Source organism: Pelobates fuscus, chromosome 2 (genome assembly GCF_036172605.1).
Source record: "Pelobates fuscus isolate aPelFus1 chromosome 2, aPelFus1.pri, whole genome shotgun sequence".
In the NCBI taxonomy this organism is placed as follows: domain Eukaryota; kingdom Metazoa; phylum Chordata; class Amphibia; order Anura; family Pelobatidae; genus Pelobates; species Pelobates fuscus.
Genome location: NC_086318.1, coordinates 16725382 through 16743383, shown reverse-complemented (window position 1 = coordinate 16743383; position 18002 = coordinate 16725382). Strand labels below are relative to the sequence as shown.

At 43.1% G+C, this 18002-nt stretch overlaps 20 non-coding genes across 20 annotated transcripts; all 20 read right to left on the bottom strand.

Moving 5' to 3' along the window:
* Positions 1 to 77: 77 nt before the first annotated feature.
* On the bottom strand, positions 78 to 150 carry TRNAV-AAC (transfer RNA valine (anticodon AAC)). Its single transcript has one exon. It is a non-coding gene; the product is annotated as a tRNA-Val (tRNA).
* Positions 151 to 449: 299 nt separating this feature from the next.
* Positions 450 to 522, bottom strand: TRNAV-CAC (transfer RNA valine (anticodon CAC)). The gene has a single exon. It is a non-coding gene; the product is annotated as a tRNA-Val (tRNA).
* A 1050-nt stretch (positions 523 to 1572) lies between these two features.
* Positions 1573 to 1645, bottom strand: TRNAV-AAC (transfer RNA valine (anticodon AAC)). Its single transcript has one exon. It is a non-coding gene; the product is annotated as a tRNA-Val (tRNA).
* A 295-nt stretch (positions 1646 to 1940) lies between these two features.
* Positions 1941 to 2014, bottom strand: TRNAV-CAC (transfer RNA valine (anticodon CAC)). Its single transcript has one exon. It is a non-coding gene; the product is annotated as a tRNA-Val (tRNA).
* Positions 2015 to 3050: 1036 nt separating this feature from the next.
* TRNAV-AAC (transfer RNA valine (anticodon AAC)) lies at positions 3051 to 3123 on the bottom strand. The gene has a single exon. It is a non-coding gene; the product is annotated as a tRNA-Val (tRNA).
* A 1422-nt stretch (positions 3124 to 4545) lies between these two features.
* Positions 4546 to 4618, bottom strand: TRNAV-AAC (transfer RNA valine (anticodon AAC)). Its single transcript has one exon. It is a non-coding gene; the product is annotated as a tRNA-Val (tRNA).
* A 299-nt stretch (positions 4619 to 4917) lies between these two features.
* On the bottom strand, positions 4918 to 4990 carry TRNAV-CAC (transfer RNA valine (anticodon CAC)). The gene has a single exon. It is a non-coding gene; the product is annotated as a tRNA-Val (tRNA).
* Positions 4991 to 5621: 631 nt separating this feature from the next.
* On the bottom strand, positions 5622 to 5694 carry TRNAV-AAC (transfer RNA valine (anticodon AAC)). The gene has a single exon. It is a non-coding gene; the product is annotated as a tRNA-Val (tRNA).
* Positions 5695 to 5993: 299 nt separating this feature from the next.
* On the bottom strand, positions 5994 to 6066 carry TRNAV-CAC (transfer RNA valine (anticodon CAC)). The gene has a single exon. It is a non-coding gene; the product is annotated as a tRNA-Val (tRNA).
* Positions 6067 to 7348: 1282 nt separating this feature from the next.
* On the bottom strand, positions 7349 to 7421 carry TRNAV-CAC (transfer RNA valine (anticodon CAC)). Its single transcript has one exon. It is a non-coding gene; the product is annotated as a tRNA-Val (tRNA).
* Positions 7422 to 8471: 1050 nt separating this feature from the next.
* On the bottom strand, positions 8472 to 8544 carry TRNAV-AAC (transfer RNA valine (anticodon AAC)). The gene has a single exon. It is a non-coding gene; the product is annotated as a tRNA-Val (tRNA).
* Positions 8545 to 8844: 300 nt separating this feature from the next.
* TRNAV-CAC (transfer RNA valine (anticodon CAC)) lies at positions 8845 to 8917 on the bottom strand. Its single transcript has one exon. It is a non-coding gene; the product is annotated as a tRNA-Val (tRNA).
* Positions 8918 to 10208: 1291 nt separating this feature from the next.
* Positions 10209 to 10281, bottom strand: TRNAV-CAC (transfer RNA valine (anticodon CAC)). Its single transcript has one exon. It is a non-coding gene; the product is annotated as a tRNA-Val (tRNA).
* Positions 10282 to 11691: 1410 nt separating this feature from the next.
* On the bottom strand, positions 11692 to 11764 carry TRNAV-CAC (transfer RNA valine (anticodon CAC)). Its single transcript has one exon. It is a non-coding gene; the product is annotated as a tRNA-Val (tRNA).
* Positions 11765 to 12814: 1050 nt separating this feature from the next.
* On the bottom strand, positions 12815 to 12887 carry TRNAV-AAC (transfer RNA valine (anticodon AAC)). Its single transcript has one exon. It is a non-coding gene; the product is annotated as a tRNA-Val (tRNA).
* A 300-nt stretch (positions 12888 to 13187) lies between these two features.
* Positions 13188 to 13260, bottom strand: TRNAV-CAC (transfer RNA valine (anticodon CAC)). The gene has a single exon. It is a non-coding gene; the product is annotated as a tRNA-Val (tRNA).
* Positions 13261 to 14310: 1050 nt separating this feature from the next.
* On the bottom strand, positions 14311 to 14383 carry TRNAV-AAC (transfer RNA valine (anticodon AAC)). Its single transcript has one exon. It is a non-coding gene; the product is annotated as a tRNA-Val (tRNA).
* A 299-nt stretch (positions 14384 to 14682) lies between these two features.
* TRNAV-CAC (transfer RNA valine (anticodon CAC)) lies at positions 14683 to 14755 on the bottom strand. The gene has a single exon. It is a non-coding gene; the product is annotated as a tRNA-Val (tRNA).
* A 1050-nt stretch (positions 14756 to 15805) lies between these two features.
* TRNAV-AAC (transfer RNA valine (anticodon AAC)) lies at positions 15806 to 15878 on the bottom strand. The gene has a single exon. It is a non-coding gene; the product is annotated as a tRNA-Val (tRNA).
* A 1793-nt stretch (positions 15879 to 17671) lies between these two features.
* On the bottom strand, positions 17672 to 17744 carry TRNAV-CAC (transfer RNA valine (anticodon CAC)). Its single transcript has one exon. It is a non-coding gene; the product is annotated as a tRNA-Val (tRNA).
* Positions 17745 to 18002: the final 258 nt, after the last annotated feature.

Sequence of the window (18002 nt, the reverse complement as noted above, 5' to 3'; positions counted from 1 at the left end):
GATGCACTTGAAATTTGCAAAGAGACTTCGAAAAGCCGCATTCTAACAAAAAAGAATCCAAAACGGAACGAAAGCAATATTTCAGCCCGGTTTCGAACCGGGGACCTTTCGCGTGTTAGGCGAACATGATAACCACTACACTACAGAAACTACAGCTGTGCACATCCCTTTTGAGACCGGAGTAGCATGCGCCATGTGCAAGCACTGAATGCAAGACAGAAAATGCTGTCTTGCATTTGGTACTTGCACATGGCGCATGCTGATTTAATGAGTGCAATTCAGCTTTTTCTCAGACAACATTAGCTTCAGGTTTTTGGAAACCACTTTATTCAGCTAACAGATCGCTTACGTCTTGCCGAGTATACGTGATTTTTGGATTCATAGTCAAGCAGGTGCATTTCCAATTCAGAAGACTTCTAACGTCAGCAGATTTAGCAAAAATTAAATGATGTTTCTGCCAGGTTTCGAACCTGGGACCTTTCGCGTGTGAGGCGAACATGATAACCACTATACTACAGAAACTGCCACAATGCCGACTTTGCGCAGGAAAATTGGGGGAATGTGTTTGCTGCATACCCATCGTATTTAAAAAGTCCCCAGATTCAAATGCCTATTTCCTTCAACATACATAGAAGAAGAAAACAGTCTGTTGATGTGAAATTGTATTCTTGGCAAAAGTTTGATCTGTCCAGTCAATCATTTCCAAACCTACACACATACAGTAAACAATCCCTCCCCTCTGCCTGTGATATAATTAAGGCAGTTAATGCATTAACTTAATTATCTCCAGGCAGAAAAAAATAAAAAACGCACATTTTTCTAAAGTGCCATAAGTGGCCCAAAACACAACATATCCCCATAAATGTTACATCACCCGACAGCTCTGATCTGGGTGAGCGACATATCCGAAAATCACCCAGATCAGATCAGGGGTTCAGAAATTTCATAGAAGTCATAATTTTGCCCATGCGAACCCGGGATTTCATGCCCAAAACAGTTCCATAGATTGGCGGCTAAGTGCCGCTGGAGGACCGACCTGGAACCGCAAGGTTTTCATGCCGAAAATAGCTCCAGGGCATTCGCGGCAAAGTCTCCTTGAAGTCTTTTCGTGGTTTAAGTCAATGCGAACAAGATGGCCGCCACCGCGTGTTCCAATGTCGAATGGCGGCCACGTCGACTGTTCGGGAGTTCGAAGAACCATTGTCTAAAGTCCCAATGGCCACAAATAGGGTCTCTCAGCCAAAACAAATTAAAACGGGCCATAGTCACAGAGCAAAAGGTTGGCAAATATTCCTCTCCAAAAACCAGTGGCGAGGTCACTTTCGCCACAACTCTATTCAGCAAGCTGATCGCTCATGTGAGTAAACATGATTTTCTTGCATTTTTAGCAGAAAATCCATCTCTGAAAGTACAGCGAGCATGAGTTTTGCTTTTGTCGACGGTGATTTTTGCACAAAACCCTTCTCCCATTGTACGGAATATGACAAAAAGAACAGATGCACTTGAAATTTGCAAAGAGACTTTGAAAATCCGCATTCTAACAAAAAGGAATCCAAAACGGAACGAAAGCAATGTTTCTGCCCGGTTTCGAACCGGGGACCTTTCGCGTGTTAGGCGAACGTGATAACCACTACACTACAGAAACTACAGCTGTGCACATGTCTGTTGAGACCGGAGTAGCATGCGCATGTGCAAGCACTGAATGCAAGACAGAAAATGCTGTCTTGCATTCGGTACTTGCACATGGCGCATGCTGATTTAATGAGTGCAATTCAGCTTTTTCTCAGACATTAGCTTCAGGTTTTTGGAAACCACTTTATTCAGCTAACAGATCGCTTACGTCTTGCCGAGTATACGTGATTTTTGGATTCATAGTCAAGCAGGTGCATTTCCAATTCAGAAGACTTCTAACGTCAGCAGATTTAGCAAAAATTAAATAATGTTTCTGCCAGGTTTCGAAACCTGGGACCTTTCGCGTGTGAGGCGAACGTGATAACCACTACACTACAGAAACTGCCACAATGCCGACTTTGCGCAGGAAAATTGGGGGAATGTGCTGCATACCCATCGTATTTAAAAAGTCCCCAGATTCAAATGCCTATTTCCTTCAACATACATAGAAGAAGAAAACAGTCTGTTGATGTGAAATTGTATTCTTGGCAAAAGTTTGATCTGTCCAGTCAATCATTTCCAAACCTACACACATACAGTAAACAATCCCTCCCCTCTGCCTGTGATATAATTAAGGCAGTTAATGCATTAACTTAATTATCCCCAGGCAGAAAAAAATAAAAAACGCAAATTTTTCTAAAGTACCATAAGTGGCCCAAAACACAACATATCCCCATAAATGTTACATCACCCGACAGCTCTGATCTGGGTGAGCGACACATCCGAAAATCACCCAGATCAGATCAGGTGTTCAGAAATTTCATAGAAGTCATAATTTTGCCCAGGCGAACCCGGGATTTCATGCCCAAAACAGTTCCATAGATTGGCGGCTAAGTGCCGCTGGAGGACCGACCTGGAACCGCGAGGTTTTCATGCCGAAAATAGCTCCAGGGCATTCGCGGCAAAGTCCCCTTGAAGTCTATTCGTGGTTTAAGTCAATGCGAACAAGATGGCCGCCACCGCGTGTTCCAATGTCGAATGGCGGCCACGTCGACTGTTCGGGAGTTCGAAGAACCATTGTCTAAAGTCCCAATGGCCACAAATAGGGTCTCTCAGCCAAAACAAATTAAAAGGGGCCATAGTCACAGAGCAAAAGGCAAATATTCCTCTCCAAAAACCAGTGGCGAGGTCAATTTCGCCACAACTCTATTCAGCAAGCTGATCGCTCATGTGAGTAAACATGATTTTCTTGCATTTTTAGTAGAAAATCCATCTCTGAAAGTACAGCGAGCATGAGTTTTGCTTTTGTCGACGGTGATTTTTGCACAAAACCCTTCTCCCATTGTAGGGAATATGACAAAAAGAACAGATGCACTTGAAATTTGCAAAGAGACTTCGAAAAGCCGCATTCTAACAAAAAGGAATCCAAAACGGAACAATGTTTCTGCCCGGTTTCGAACCGGGGACCTTTCGCGTGTTAGGCGAACGTGATAACCACTACACTACAGAAACTACAGCTGTGCACATCCCTGTTGAGACCGGAGTAGCATGCGCCATGTGCAAGCACTGAATGCAAGACAGAAAATGCTGTCTTGCATTCGGTACTTGCACATGGCGCATGCTGATTTAATGAGTGCAATTCAGCTTTTTCTCAGACAACATTAGCTTCAGGTTTTTGGAAACCACTTTATTCAGCTAACAGATCGCTTACGTCTTGCCGAGTATACGTGATTTTTGGATTCATAGTCAAGCAGGTGCATTTCCAATTCAGAAGACTTCTAACGTCAGCAGATTTAGCAAAAATTAAATAATGTTTCTGCCAGGTTTTTAACCTGGGACGTTTCGCGTGTGAGGCGGACGTGATAACCACTACACTACAGAAACTGCCACAATGCCGACTTTGCGCAGGAAAATTGGGGGAATGTGTTTGCTGCATACCCATCGTATTTAAAAAGTCCCCAGATTCAAATGCCTATTTCCTTCAACATACATAGAAGAAGAAAACAGTCTGTTGATGTGAAATTGTATTCTTGGCAAAAGTTTGATCTGTCCAGTCAATCATTTCCAAACCTACACACATACAGTAAACAATCCCTCCCCTCTGCCTGTGATATAATTAAGGCAGTTAATGCATTAACTTAATTATCCCCAGGCAGTAAAAAATAAAAAACGCACATTTTTCTAAAGTACCATAAGTGGCCCAAAACACAACATATCCACATAAATGTTACATCACCCGACAGTTCTGATCTGGGTGAGCGACATATCCGAAAATCACCCAGATCAGATCAGGGGTTCAGAAATTTCATAGAAGTCATAATTTTGCCCAGGCGAACCCGGGATTTCATGCCCAAAACAGTTCCATAGATTGGCGGCTAAGTGCCGCTGGAGGACCGACCGGGAACCACGAGGTTTTCATGCCGAAAATAGCTCCAGGGCATTCGCGGCAAAGTCCCCTTGAAGTCTATTCGTGGTTTAAGTCAATGCGAACAAGATGGCCGCCACTGCGTGTTCCAATGTCGAATGGCGGCCACGTCGACTGTTCGGGAGTTCGAAGAACCATTGTCTAAAGTCCCAATGGCCACAAATAGGGTCTCTCAGCCAAAACAAATTAAAAGGGGCCATAGTCACAGAGCAAAAGGTTGGCAAATATTCCTCTCCAAAAACCAGTGGCGAGGTCACTTTCGCCACAACTCTATTCAGCAAGCTGATCGCTCATGTGAGTAAACATGATTTTCTTGCATTTTTAGTAGAAAATCCATCTCTGAAAGTACAGCGAGCATGAGTTTTGCTTTTGTCGACGGTGATTTTTGCACAAAACCCTTCTCCCATTGTAGGGAATATGACAAAAAGAACAGATGCACTTGAAATTTGCAAAGAGACTTCGAAAAGCCGCATTCTAACAAAAAGGAATCCAAAACGGAACAAAAGCAATGTTTCTGCCCGGTTTCGAACCGGGGACCTTTCGCGTGTTAGGCGAACGTGATAACCACTACACTACAGAAACTACAGCTGTGCATAGCCCTGTTGAGACCGGAGTAGCATGCGCCATGTGCAAGCACTGAATGCAAGACAGAAAATGCTGTCTTGCATTCGGTATTTGCACATGGCGCATGCTGATTTAATGAGTGCAATTCAGCTTTTTCTCAGACAACATTAGCTTCAGGTTTTTGGAAACCACTTTATTCAGCTAACAGATCGCTTACGTCTTGCCGAGTATACGCGATTTTTGGATTCATAGTCAAGCAGGTGCATTTCCAATTCAGAAGTCTTCTAACGTCGGCAGATTTAGCAAAAATTAAATAATGTTTCTGCCAGGTTTCGAACCTGGGACCTTTCGCGTGTGAGGCGAACGTGATAACCACTACACTACAGAAACTGCCACAATGCCGACTTTGCGCAGGAAAATTGGGGGAATGTGTTTGCTGCATACCCATCGTATTTAAAAAGTCCCCAGATTCAAATGCCTATTTCCTTCAACATACATAGAAGAAGAAAACAGTCTGTTGATGTGAAATTGTATTCTTGGCAAAAGTTTGATCTGTCCAGTCAATCATTTCCAAACCTACACACATACAGCAAACTATCCCTCCCCTCTGCCTGTGATATAATTAAGGCAGTTAATGCATTAACTTAATTATCCCCAGGCAGAAAAAAAAAAACCGCACATTTTTCTAAAGTACCATAAGTGGCCCAAAACACAACATATCCACATAAATGTTACATCACCCGACAGTTCTGATCTGGGTGAGCGACATATCCGAAAATCACCCAGATCAGACCAGAGGTTCAGAAATTTCATAGAAGTCATAATTTTGCCCAGGCGAACCCGGGATTTCATGCCCAAAACAGCGAGCATGAGTTTTGCTTTTGTCGACGGTGATTTTTGCACAAAACCCTTCTCCCATTGTAGGGAATATGACAAAAAGAACAGATGCACTTGAAATTTGCAAAGAGACTTCGAAAAGCCGCATTCTAACAAAAAGGAATCCAAAACGGAACAAAAGCAATGTTTCTGCCCGGTTTCGAACCGGGGACCTTTCGCGTGTTAGGCAAACGTGATAACCACTACACTACAGAAACTACAGCTGTGCATAGCCCTGTTGAGACCGGAGTAGCATGCGCCATGTGCAAGCACTGAATGCAAGACAGAAAATGCTGTCTTGCATTCGGTACTTGCACATGGCGCATGCTGATTTAATGAGTGCAATTCAGCTTTTTCTCAGACAACATTAGCTTCAGGTTTTTTTAAACCACTTTATTCAGCTAACAGATCGCTTACGTCTTGCCGAGTATACGTGATTTTTGGATTCATAGTCAAGCAGGTGCATTTCCAATTCAGAAGACTTCTAACGTCGGCAGATTTAGCAAAAATTAAATAATGTTTCTGCCAGGTTTCGAACCTGGGACCTTTCGCGTGTGAGGCGAACGTGATAACCACTACACTACAGAAACTGCCACAATGTTGACTTTGTGCAGGAAAATTGGGGGAATGTGTTTGCTGCATACCCATCGTATTTAAAAAGTCCCCAGATTCAAATGCCTATTTCCTTCAACATACATAGAAGAAGAAAACAGTCTGTTGATGTGAAATTGTATTCTTGGCAAAAGTTTGATCTGTCCAGTCAATCATTTCCAAACCTACACACATACAGCAAACAATCCCTCCCCTCTGCCTGTGATATAATTAAGGCAGTTAATGCATTAACTTAATTATCCCCAGGCAGTAAAAAATTAAAAACGCACATTTTTCTAAAGTACCATAAGTGGCCCAAAACACAACATATCCCCATAAATGTTACATCACCCGACAGCTTTGATCTGGGTGAGCGACATATCCGAAAATCACCCAGATCAGATCAGGGGTTCAGAAATTTCATAGAAGTCATAATTTTGCCAAGGCGAACCCGGGATTTCATGCCCAAAACAGTTCCATAGATTGGCGGCTAAGTGCCAATGTCGAATGGCGGCCACGTCGACTGTTCGGGAGTTCGAAGAACCATTGTCTAAAGTCCCAATGGCCACAAATAGGGTCTCTCAGCCAAAACAAATTAAAAGGGGCCATAGTCACAGAGCAAAAGGTTGGCAAATATTCCTCTCCAAAAACCAGTGGCGAGGTCACTTTCGCCACAACTCTATTCAGCAAGCTGATCGCTCATGTGAGTAAACATGATTTTCTTGCATTTTTAGTAGAAAATCCATCTCTGAAAATACAGCGAGCATGAGTTTTGCTTTTGTCGACGGTGATTTTTGCACAAAACCCTTCTCCTATTGTAGGGAATATTACAAAAAGAACAGATGCACTTGAAATTTGCAAAGAGACTTCGAAAAGCAGCATTCTAATAAAAAGGAATCCAAAACGGAACAAAAGCAATGTTTCTGCCCAGTTTCGAATCGGGGACCTTTTGCGTGTTAGGCGAACGTGATAACCACTACACTACAGCTGAGCTCATCCCTGTTGAGACCGGAGTAGCATGCGCCATGTGCAAGCACTGAATGCAAGACAGAAAATGCTGTCTTGCATTCGGTACTTGCACATGGCGCATGCTGATTTAATGAGTGCAATTCAGCTTTTTCTCAGACAACATTAGCTTCAGCTTTTTGGAAACCACTTTATTCAGCTAACAGATCGCTTACGTCTTGCCGAGTATACGTGATTTTTGGATTCATAGTCAAGCAGGTGCATTTCCAATTCAGAAGACTTCTAACGTCGGCAGATTTAGCAAAAATTAAATAATGTTTCTGCCAGGTTTCGAACCTGGGACCTTTCGCGTGTGAGGCGAACGTGACAACCACTACACTACAGAAACTGCCACAACGCCGACTTTGCGCAGGAAAATTGGGGGAATGTGTTTGCTGCATACCCATCGTATTTAAAAAGTCCCCAGATTCAAATGCCTATTTCCTTCAACATACATAGAAGAAGAAAACAGTCTGTTGATGTGAAATTGTATTCTTGGCAAAAGTTTGATCTGTCCAGTCAATCATTTCCAAACCTACACACATACAGCAAACAATCCCTCCCCTCTGCCTGTGATATAATTAAGGCAGTTAATGCATTAACTTAATTATCCCCAGGCAGAAAAAAATAAAAAACGCACATTTTTCTAAAGTACCATAAGTGGCCCAAAACACAACATATCCCCATAAATGTTACATCACCCGACAGTTCTGATCTGGGTGAGCGACATATCCGAAAATCACCCAGATCAGATCAGGGGTTCAGAAATTTCATAGAAGTCATAATTTTGCCCAGGCGAACTCGGGATTTCATGCCCAAAACAGTTCCATAGATTGGCGGCTAAGTGCCGCTGGAGGACCGAACGGGAACCACGAGGTTTTCATGCCGAAAATAGCTCCAGGGCATTCGCGGCAAAGTCCCCTTGAACTCTATTCGTGGTTTAAGTCAATGCGAACAAGATGGCCGCCACCGCGTGTTCCAATGTCGAATTTCGGCCACGTCGACTGTTCGAGAGTTCGAAGAACCATTGTCTAAAGTCCCAATGGCCACAAATAGGGTCTCTCAGCCAAAACAAATTAAAAGGGGCCATAGTCACAGAGCAAAAGGTTGGCAAATATTCCTCTCCAAAAACCAGTGGCGAGGTCACTTTCGCCACAACTCTATTCAGCAAGCTGATCGCTCATGTGAGTAAACATGATTTTCTTGCATTTTTAGTAGAAAATCCATCTCTGAAAGTACAGCGAGCATGAGTTTTGCTTTTGTCGACGGTGATTTTTGCACAAAACCCTTCTCCCATTGTAGGGAATATGACAAAAAGAACAGATGCACTTGAAATTTGCAAAGAGACTTCGAAAAGCCGCATTCTCACAAAAAGGAATCCAAAACGGAACAAAAGCAATGTTTCTGCCCGGTTTCGAATCGGGGACCTTTCGCGTGTTAGGCGAACGTGATAACCACTACACTACAGAAACTACAGCTTTGCACATCCCTGTTGAGACCGGAGTAGCATGCGCCATGTGCAAGCACTGAATGCAAGACAGAAAATGCTGTCTTGCATTCGGTACTTGCACATGGCGCATGCTGATTTAATGAGTGCAATTCAGCTTTTTCTCAGACAACATTAGCTTTCTGGTTTTTGGAAACCACTTTATTAAGCTAACAGATCGCTTACGTCTTGCCGAGTATACGTGATTTTTGGATTCATAGTCAAGCAGGTGCATTTCCAATTCAGAAGACTTCTAACGTCGGCAGATTTAGCAAAAATTAAATAATGTTTCTGCCAGGTTTCGAACCTGGGACCTTTCGCGTGTGAGGCGAACGTGATAACCACTACACTACAGAAACTGCCACAATGCTGACTTTGCGCAGGAAAATTGGGGGAATGTGTTTGCTGCATACCCATCGTATTTAAAAAGTCCCCAGATTCAAATGCCTATTTCCTTCAACATACATAGAAGAAGAAAACAGTCTGTTGATGTGAAATTGTATTCTTGGCAAAAGTTTGATCTGTCCAGTCAATCATTTCCAAACCTACACACATACAGCAAACAATCCCTCCCCTCTGCCTGTGATATAATTAAGGCAGTTAATGCATTAACTTAATTATCCCCAGGCAGAAAAAATAAAAAACGCACATTTTTCTAAAGTACCATAAGTGGCCCAAAACACAACATATCCACATAAATGTTACATCACCCGACAGTTCTGATCTGGGTGAGCGAAATATCCGAAAATCACCCAGATCAGATCAGGGGTTCAGAAATTTCATAGAAGTCATAATTTTGCCCAGGCGAACCCGGGATTTCATGCCCAAAACAGTTCCATAGATTGGCGGCTAAGTGCCAATGTCGAATGGCGGCCACGTCGACTGTTCGGGAGTTCGAAGAACCATTGTCTAAAGTCCCAATGGCCACAAATAGGGTCTCTCAGCCAAAACAAATTAAAAGGGGCCATAGTCACAGAGCAAAAGGTTGGCAAATATTCCTCTCCAAAAACCAGTGGCGAGGTCACTTTCGCCACAACTCTATTCAGCAAGCTGATCGCTCATGTGAGTAAACATGATTTTCTTGCATTTTTAGTAGAAAATCCATCTCTGAAAGTACAGCGAGCATGAGTTTTGCTTTTGTCGACGGTGATTTTTGCACAAAACCCTTCTCCCATTGTAGGGAATATGACAAAAAGAACAGATGCACTTGAAATTTGCAAAGAGACTTCGAAAAGCCGCATTCTCACAAAAAGGAATCCAAAACGGAACAAAAGCAATGTTTCTGCCCGGTTTCGAATCGGGGACCTTTCTCGTGTTAGGCGAACGTGATAACCACTACACTACAGAAACTACAGCTGTGCACATCCCTGTTGAGACCGGAAAAGCATGCGCCATGTGCAAGCACTGAATGCAAGACAGAAAATGCTGTCTTGCATTCGGTACTTGCACATGGCGCATGCTGATTTAATGAGTGCAATTCAGCTTTTTCTCAGACAACATTAGCTTTCTGGTTTTTGGAAACCACTTTATTAAGCTAACAGATCGCTTACGTCTTGCCGAGTATACGTGATTTTTGGATTCATAGTCAAGCAGGTGCATTTCCAATTCAGAAGACTTCTAACGTCGGCAGATTTAGCAAAAATTAAATAATGTTTCTGCCAGGTTTCGAACCTGGGACCTTTCGCGTGTGAGGCGAACGTGATAACCACTACACTACAGAAACTGCCACAATGCTGACTTTGCGCAGGAAAATTGGGGGAATGTGTTTGCTGCATACCCATCGTATTTAAAAAGTCCCCAGATTCAAATGCCTATTTCCTTCAACATACATAGAAGAAGAAAACAGTCTGTTGATGTGAAATTGTATTCTTGGCAAAAGTTTGATCTGTCCAGTCAATCATTTCCAAACCTACACACATACAGCAAACAATCCCTCCCCTCTGCCTGTGATATAATTAAGGCAGTTAATGCATTAACTTAATTATCCCCAGGCAGAAAAAATAAAAAACGCACATTTTTCTAAAGTACCATAAGTGGCCCAAAACACAACATATCCACATAAATGTTACATCACCCGACAGTTCTGATCTGGGTGAGCGACATATCCGAAAATCACCCAGATCAGATCAGGGGTTCAGAAATTTCATAGAAGTCATAATTTTGCCCAGGCGAACCCGGGATTTCATGCCCAAAACAGTTCCATAGATTGGCGGCTAAGTGCCGCTGGAGGACCGACCTGGAACCGCAAGGTTTTCATGCCGAAAATAGCTCCAGGGCATTCGCGGCAAAGTCCCCTTGAAGTCTATTCGTGGTTTAAGTCAATGCGAACAAGATGGCCGCCACCGCGTGTTCCAATGTCGAATGGCGGCCACGTCGACTGTTCGGGAGTTCGAAGAACCATTGTCTAAAGTCCCAATGGCCACAAATAGGGTCTCTCAGCCAAAACAAATTAAAAGGGGCCATAGTCACAGAGCAAAAGGTTGGCAAATATTCCTCTCCAAAAACCAGTGGCGAGGTCACTTTCGCCACAACTCTATTCGGCAAGCTGATCGCTCATGTGAGTAAACATGATTTTCTTGCATTTTTAGTAGAAAATCCATCTCTGAAAGTACAGCGAGCATGAGTTTTGCTTTTGTCGACGGTGATTTTTGCACAAAACCCTTCTCCCATTGTAGGGAATATGACAAAAAGAACAGATGCACTTGAAATTTGCAAAGAGACTTCGAAAAGCCGCATTCTAACAAAAAGGAATCCAAAACAGAACAAAAGCAATGTTTCGAACCGGGGACCTTTCGCGTGTAAGGCGAACGTGATAACCACTACACTACAGAAACTACAGCTGAGCACATCTCTGTTGAGACCAGAGTAGCATGCGCCATGTGCAAGCACTGAATGCAAGACAGAAAATGCTGTCTTGCATTCGGTACTTGCACATGGCGCATGCTGATTTAATGAGTGCAATTCAGCTTTTTCTCAGACAACATTAGCTTCAGATTTTTGGAAACCACTTTATTCAGCTAACAGATTGCTTACGTCTTGCCGAGTATACGTGATTTTTGGATTCATAGTCAAGCAGGTGCATTTCCAATTCAGAAGACTTCTAACGTAAGCAGATTTAGCAAAAATTACATAATGTTTCTGCCAGGTTTCGAACCTGGGACCTTTCGCGTGTGAGGCGAACGTGATAACCACTACACTACAGAAACTGCCACAATGCCCACTTTGCGCAGGAAAATTGGGGGAATGTGTTTGCTGCATACCCATCGTATTTAAAAAGTCCCCAGATTCAAATGCCTATTTCCTTCAACATACATAGAAGAAGAAAACAGTCTGTTGATGTGAAATTGTATTCTTGGCAAAAGTTTGATCTGTCCAGTCAATCATTTCCAAACCTACACACATACAGTAAACAATCCCACCCCTCTGCCTGTGATATAATTAAGGCAGTTAATGCATTAACTTAATTATCCCCAGGCAGAAAAAAATAAAAAACGCACATTTTTCTAAAGTACCATAAGTGGCCCAAAACACAACATATCCCCATAAATGTTACATCACCCGACAGCTCTGATCTGGGTGAGCGACATATCCAAAAATCACCCAGATCAGATCAGGGGTTCAGAAATTTCATAGAAGTCATAATTTTGCCCAGGCGAACCCGGGATTTCATGCCCAAAACAATTCCATAGATTGGCGGCTAAGTGCCGCTGGAGGACCGACCTGGAACCGCAAGGTTTTCATGCCGAAAATAGCTCCAGGGCATTCGCGGAAAAGTCCCCTTGAAGTCTATTCGTGGTTTAAGTCAATGCGAACAAGATGGCCGCCACCGCGTGTTCCAATGTCGAATGGCGGCCACGTCGACTGTTCGGGAGTTCGAAGAACCATTGTCTAAAGTCCCAATGGCCACAAATAGGGTCTCTCAGCCAAAACAAATTAAAAGGGGCCATAGTCACATAGCAAAAGGTTGGCAAATATTCCTCTCCAAAAACCAGTGGCGAGGTCACTTTCGCCACAACTCTATTCAGCAAGCTGATCGCTCATGTGAGTAAACATGATTTTCTTGCATTTTTAGTAGAAAATCCATCTCTGAAAGTACATCGAGCATGAGTTTTGCTTTTGTCGACGGTGATTTTTGAACAAAACCCTTCTCCCATTGTAGGGAATATGACAAAAAGAACAGATGCACTTGAAATTTGCAAAGAGACTTCGAAAAGCCGCATTCTAACAAAAAGGAATCCAAAACGGAACGAAAGCAATGTTTCTGCCCGGTTTCGAACCGGGGACCTTTCGCGTGTTAGGCGAACGTGATAACCACTACACTACAGAAACTACAGCTGTGCACATCCCTGTTGAGACGGGAGTAGCATGCGCCATGTGCAAGCACTGAATGCAAGACTGAAAATGCTGTACTTGCATTCGGTACTTGCACATGGCGCATGCTGATTTAATGAGTGCAATTCAGCTTTTTCTCAGACAACATTAGCTTCAGGTTTTTGGAAACCACTTTATTCAGCTAACAGATCGCTTATGTCTTGCCGAGTATACGTGATTTTTGGATTCATAGTCAAGCAGGTGCATTTCCAATTCAGAAGACTTCTAACATCAGCAGATTTAGCAAAAATTAAATAACGTTTCTGCCAGGTTTTGAACCTGGGACCTTTCGCGTGTGAGGCGAACGTGATAACCACTACACTACAAAAACTGCCACAATGCCCACTTTGCGCAGGAAAATTGGGGGAATGTGTTTGCTGCATACCCATCGTATTTAAAAAGTCCCCAGATTCAAATGCCTATTTCCTTCAACATACATAGAAGAAGAAAACAGTCTGTTGATGTGAAATTGTATTCTTGGCAAAAGTTTGATCTGTCCAGTCAATCATTTCCAAACCTACACACATACAGTAAACAATCCCTCCCCTCTGCCTGTGATATAATTAAGGCAGTTAATGCATTAACTTAATTATCCCCAGGCAGAAAAAAATAAAAAACGCACATTTTTCTAAAGTACCATAAGTGGCCCAAAACACAACATATCCCCATAAATGTTACATCACCCGACAGCTCTGATCTGGGTGAGCGACATATCCAAAAATCACCCAGATCAGATTAGGGGTTCAGAAATTTCATAGAAGTCATAATTTTGCCCAGGCGAACCCGGGATTTCATGCCCAAAACAGTTCCATAGAATGGCGGCTAAGTGCCGCTGGAGGACCGACCTGGAACCGCAAGGTTCTCATGCCGAAAATAGCTCCAGGGCATTCGCGGCAAAGTCCCCTTGAAGTCTATTCGTGGTTTAAGTCAATGCGAACAAGATGGCCGCCACCGCGTGTTCCAATGTCGAATGGCGGCCACGTCGACTGTTCGGGAGTTCGAAGAACCATTGTCTAAAGTCCCAATGGCCACAAATAGGGTCTCTCAGCCAAAACAAATTAAAAGGGGCCATAGTCACAGAGCAAAAGGTTGGCAAATATTCCTCTCCAAAAACCAGTGGCGAGGTCACTTTCGCCACAACTCTATTCAGCAAGCTGATCGCTCATGTGAGTAAACATGATTTTCTTGCATTTTTAGTAGAGAATCCATCTCTGAAAATACAGCGAGCTTGAGTTTTGCTTTTGTCGACGGTGATTTTTGCACAAAACCCTTCTCCCATTGTAGGGAATATGACAAAAAGAACAGATGCACTTGAAATTTGCAAAGAGACTTCGAAAAGCCGCATTCTAACAAAAAGGAATCCAAAACAGAACAAAAGCAATGTTTCTGCCCGGTTTCGAACCGGGGACCTTTCGCGTGTTAGGCGAACGTGATAACCACTACACTACAGAAACTACAGCTGTGCACATCCATGTTGAGATCGGAGTAGCATGCGCCATGTGCAAGCACTGAATGCAAGACAGAAAATGCTGTCTTGCATTCGGTACTTGCACATGACGCATGCTGATTTAATGAGTGCAATTCAGCTTTTTCTCAGACAACATTAGCTTCAGGTTTTTGGAAACCACTTTATTCAGCTAACAGATCGCTTATGTCTTGCCGAGTATACGTGATTTTTGGATTCATAGTCAAGCAGGTGCATTTCCAATTCAGAAGACTTCTAACGTCGGCAGATTTAGCAAAAATTAAATAATGTTTCTGCCAGGTTTCGAACCTGGGACCTTTCGCGTGTGAGGCGAACGTGATAACCACTACACTACAGAAACTGCCACAATGCCGACTTTGCGCTGGAAAATTGTGGGAATGTGTTTGCTGCATACCCATCGTATTTAAAAAGTCCCCAGATTCAAATGCCTATTTCCTTCAACATACATAGAAGAAGAAAACAGTCTGTTGATGTGAAATTGTATTCTTGGCAAAAGTTTGATCTGTCCAGTCAATCATTTCCAAACCTACACACATACAGCAAACAATCCCTCCCCTCTGCCTGTGATATAATTAAGGCAGTTAATGCATTAACTTAATTATCCCCAGGCAGTAAAAAATAAAAAACGCACATTTTTCTAAAGTACCATAAGTGGCCCAAAACACAACATATCCCCATAAATGTTACATCACCCGACAGCTCTGATCTGGGTGAGCGACATATCCGAAAATCACCCGGATCAGATCAGGGGTTAAGAAATTTCATAGAAGTCATAATTTTGCCCAGGCGAACCCGGGATTTCATGCCCAAAACAGTTCCATAGAATGGCGGCTAAGTGCCGCTGGAGGACCGACCTGGAACCGCGAGGTTTTCATGCCGAAAATAGCTCCAGGGCATTCGCGGCAAAGTCCCCTTGAAGTCTATTCGTGGTTTAAGTCAATGCGAACAAGATGGCGGCCACCGCGTGTTCCAATGTCGAATGGCGGCCACGTCGACTGTTCGGGAGTTCGAAGAACCATTGTCTAAAGTCCCAATGGCCACAAATAGGGTCTCTCAGCCAAAACAAATTAAAAGGGGCCATAGTCACAGAGCAAAAGGTTGGCAAATATTCCTCTCCAAAAACCAGTGGAGAGGTCAGTTTCGCCACAACTCTATTCAGCAAGCTGATCGCTCATGTGAGTAAACATGATTTTCTTGCATTTTTAGTAGAAAATCCATCTCTGAAAATACAGCGAGCATGAGTTTTGCTTTTGTCGACGGTGATTTTTGCACAAAACCCTTCTCCCATTTTAGGGAATATGACAAAAAGAACAGATGCACTTGAAATTTGCAAAGAGACTTCGAAAATCCGCATTCTAACAAAAAGGAATCCAAAACAGAACAAAAGCAAAGTTTCTGCCCGGTTTCGAACCGGGGACCTTTCGCGTGTTAGGCGAACGTGATAACCACTACACTACAGAAACTACAGCTGTGCACATCCATGTTGAGACCGGAGTAGCATGCGCCATGTGCAAGCACTGAATGCAAGACAGAAAATGCTGTCTTGCATTCGGTACTTGCACATGGCGCATGCTGATTTAATGAGTGCAATTCAGCTTTTTCTCAGACAACATTAGCTTCAGGTTTTTGGAAACCACTTTATTCAGCTAACAGATCGTTTACGTCTTGCCGAGTATACGTGATTTTTGGATTCATAGTCAAGCAGGTGCATTTCCACATCAGAAGACTTCTAACGCCAGCAGATTTAGCAAAAATTACATAATGTTTCTGCCAGGTTTCAACCTGGGACCTTTCGCGTGTGAGGCGAACGTGATAACCACTACACTACAGAAACTGCCACAATGCTGACTTTGCGCAGGAAGATTGGGGGAATGTGTTTGCTGCATACCCATCGTATTTAAAAAGTCCCCAGATTCAAATGCCTATTTCCTTCAACATACATAGAAGAAGAAAACAGTCTGTTGATGTGAAATTGTATTCTTGGCAAAAGTTTGATCTGTCCAGTCAATCATTTCCAAACCTACACACATACAGCAAACAATCCCTCCCCTCTGCCTGTGATATAATTAAGGCAGTTAATGCATTAACTTAATTATCCCCAGGCAGTAAAAAATAAAAAACGCACATTTTTCTAAAGTACCATAAGTGGCCCAAAACACAACATATCCCCATAAATGTTACATCACCCGACAGCTCTGATCTGGGTGAGCGACATATCCGAAAATCACCCAGATCAGATCAGGGGTTCAGAAATTTCATAGAAGTCATAATTTTGCCCAGGCGAACCCAGGATTTCATGCCCAAAACAGTTCCATAGATTGGCGGCTAAGTGCCGCTGGAGGACCGACCTGGAACCGCCAGGTTTTCATGCCGAAAATAGCTCCAGGGCATTCGCGGCAAAGTCCCCTTGAAGTCTATTCGTGGTTTAAGTCAATGCGAACAAGAGGGCCGCCACCGCGTGTTCCAATGTCGAATGGCGGCCACGTCGACTGTTCGGGAGTTCGAAGAACCATTGTCTAAAGTTCCAATGGCCACAAATAGGGTCTCTCAGCCAAAACAAATTAAAAGGGGCCATAGTCACAGAGCAAAAGGTTGGCAAATATTCCTCTCAAAAAAGCAGTGGCGAGGTCACTTTCGCCACAACTCTATTATGCAAGCTGATCGCTCATGTGAGTAAACATGATTTTCTTGCATTTTTAGTAGAAAATCCATCTCTGAAAGTACAGCGAGCATGAGTTTTGCTTTTGTCGACGGTGATTTTTGCACAAAACCCTTCTCCCATTGTAGGGAATATGACAAAAAGAACAGATGCACTTGAAATTTGCAAAGAGACTTTGAAAAGCCGCATTCTAACAAAAAGGAATCCAAAACGGAGCGAAAGCAATGTTTCTGCCCGGTTTCGAACCGGGGACTATTCTCGTGTTAGGCGAACGTGATAACCACTACACTACAGAAACTACAGCTGTGCACATCCCTGTTGAGACCGGAGTAGCATGTGCCATGTGCAAGCACTGAATGCAAGACAGAAAATGCTGTCTTGCATTCGGTACTTGCACATGGCGCATGCTGATTTAATGAGTGCAATTCAGCTTTTTCTCAGACAACATTAGCTTCAGGTTTTTGGAAACCACTTTATTCAGCTAACAGATCGCTTACGTCTTGCCGAGTATACGTGATTTTTGGATTCATAGTCAAGCAGGTGCATTTCCAATTCAGAAGACTTCTAACGTCAGCAGATTTAGCAAAAATTAAATAATGTTTCTGCCAGGTTTCGAACCTGGGACCTTTCGCGTGTGAGGCGAACGTGATAACCACTACACTACAGAAACTGCCACAATGCCGACTTTGCGCAGTAAAATTGGGGGAATGTGCTGCATACCCATTGTATTTAAAAAGTCCCCAGATTCAAATGCCTATTTCCTTCAACCTACATAGAAGAGGAAAACAGTCTGTTGATGTGAAATTGTATTCTTGGCAAAAGTTTGATCTGTCCAGTCAATCATTTCCAAACCTACACACATACAGTAAACAATCCCTCCCCTCTGCCTGTGATATAATTAAGGCAGTTAATGCATTAACTTAATTAT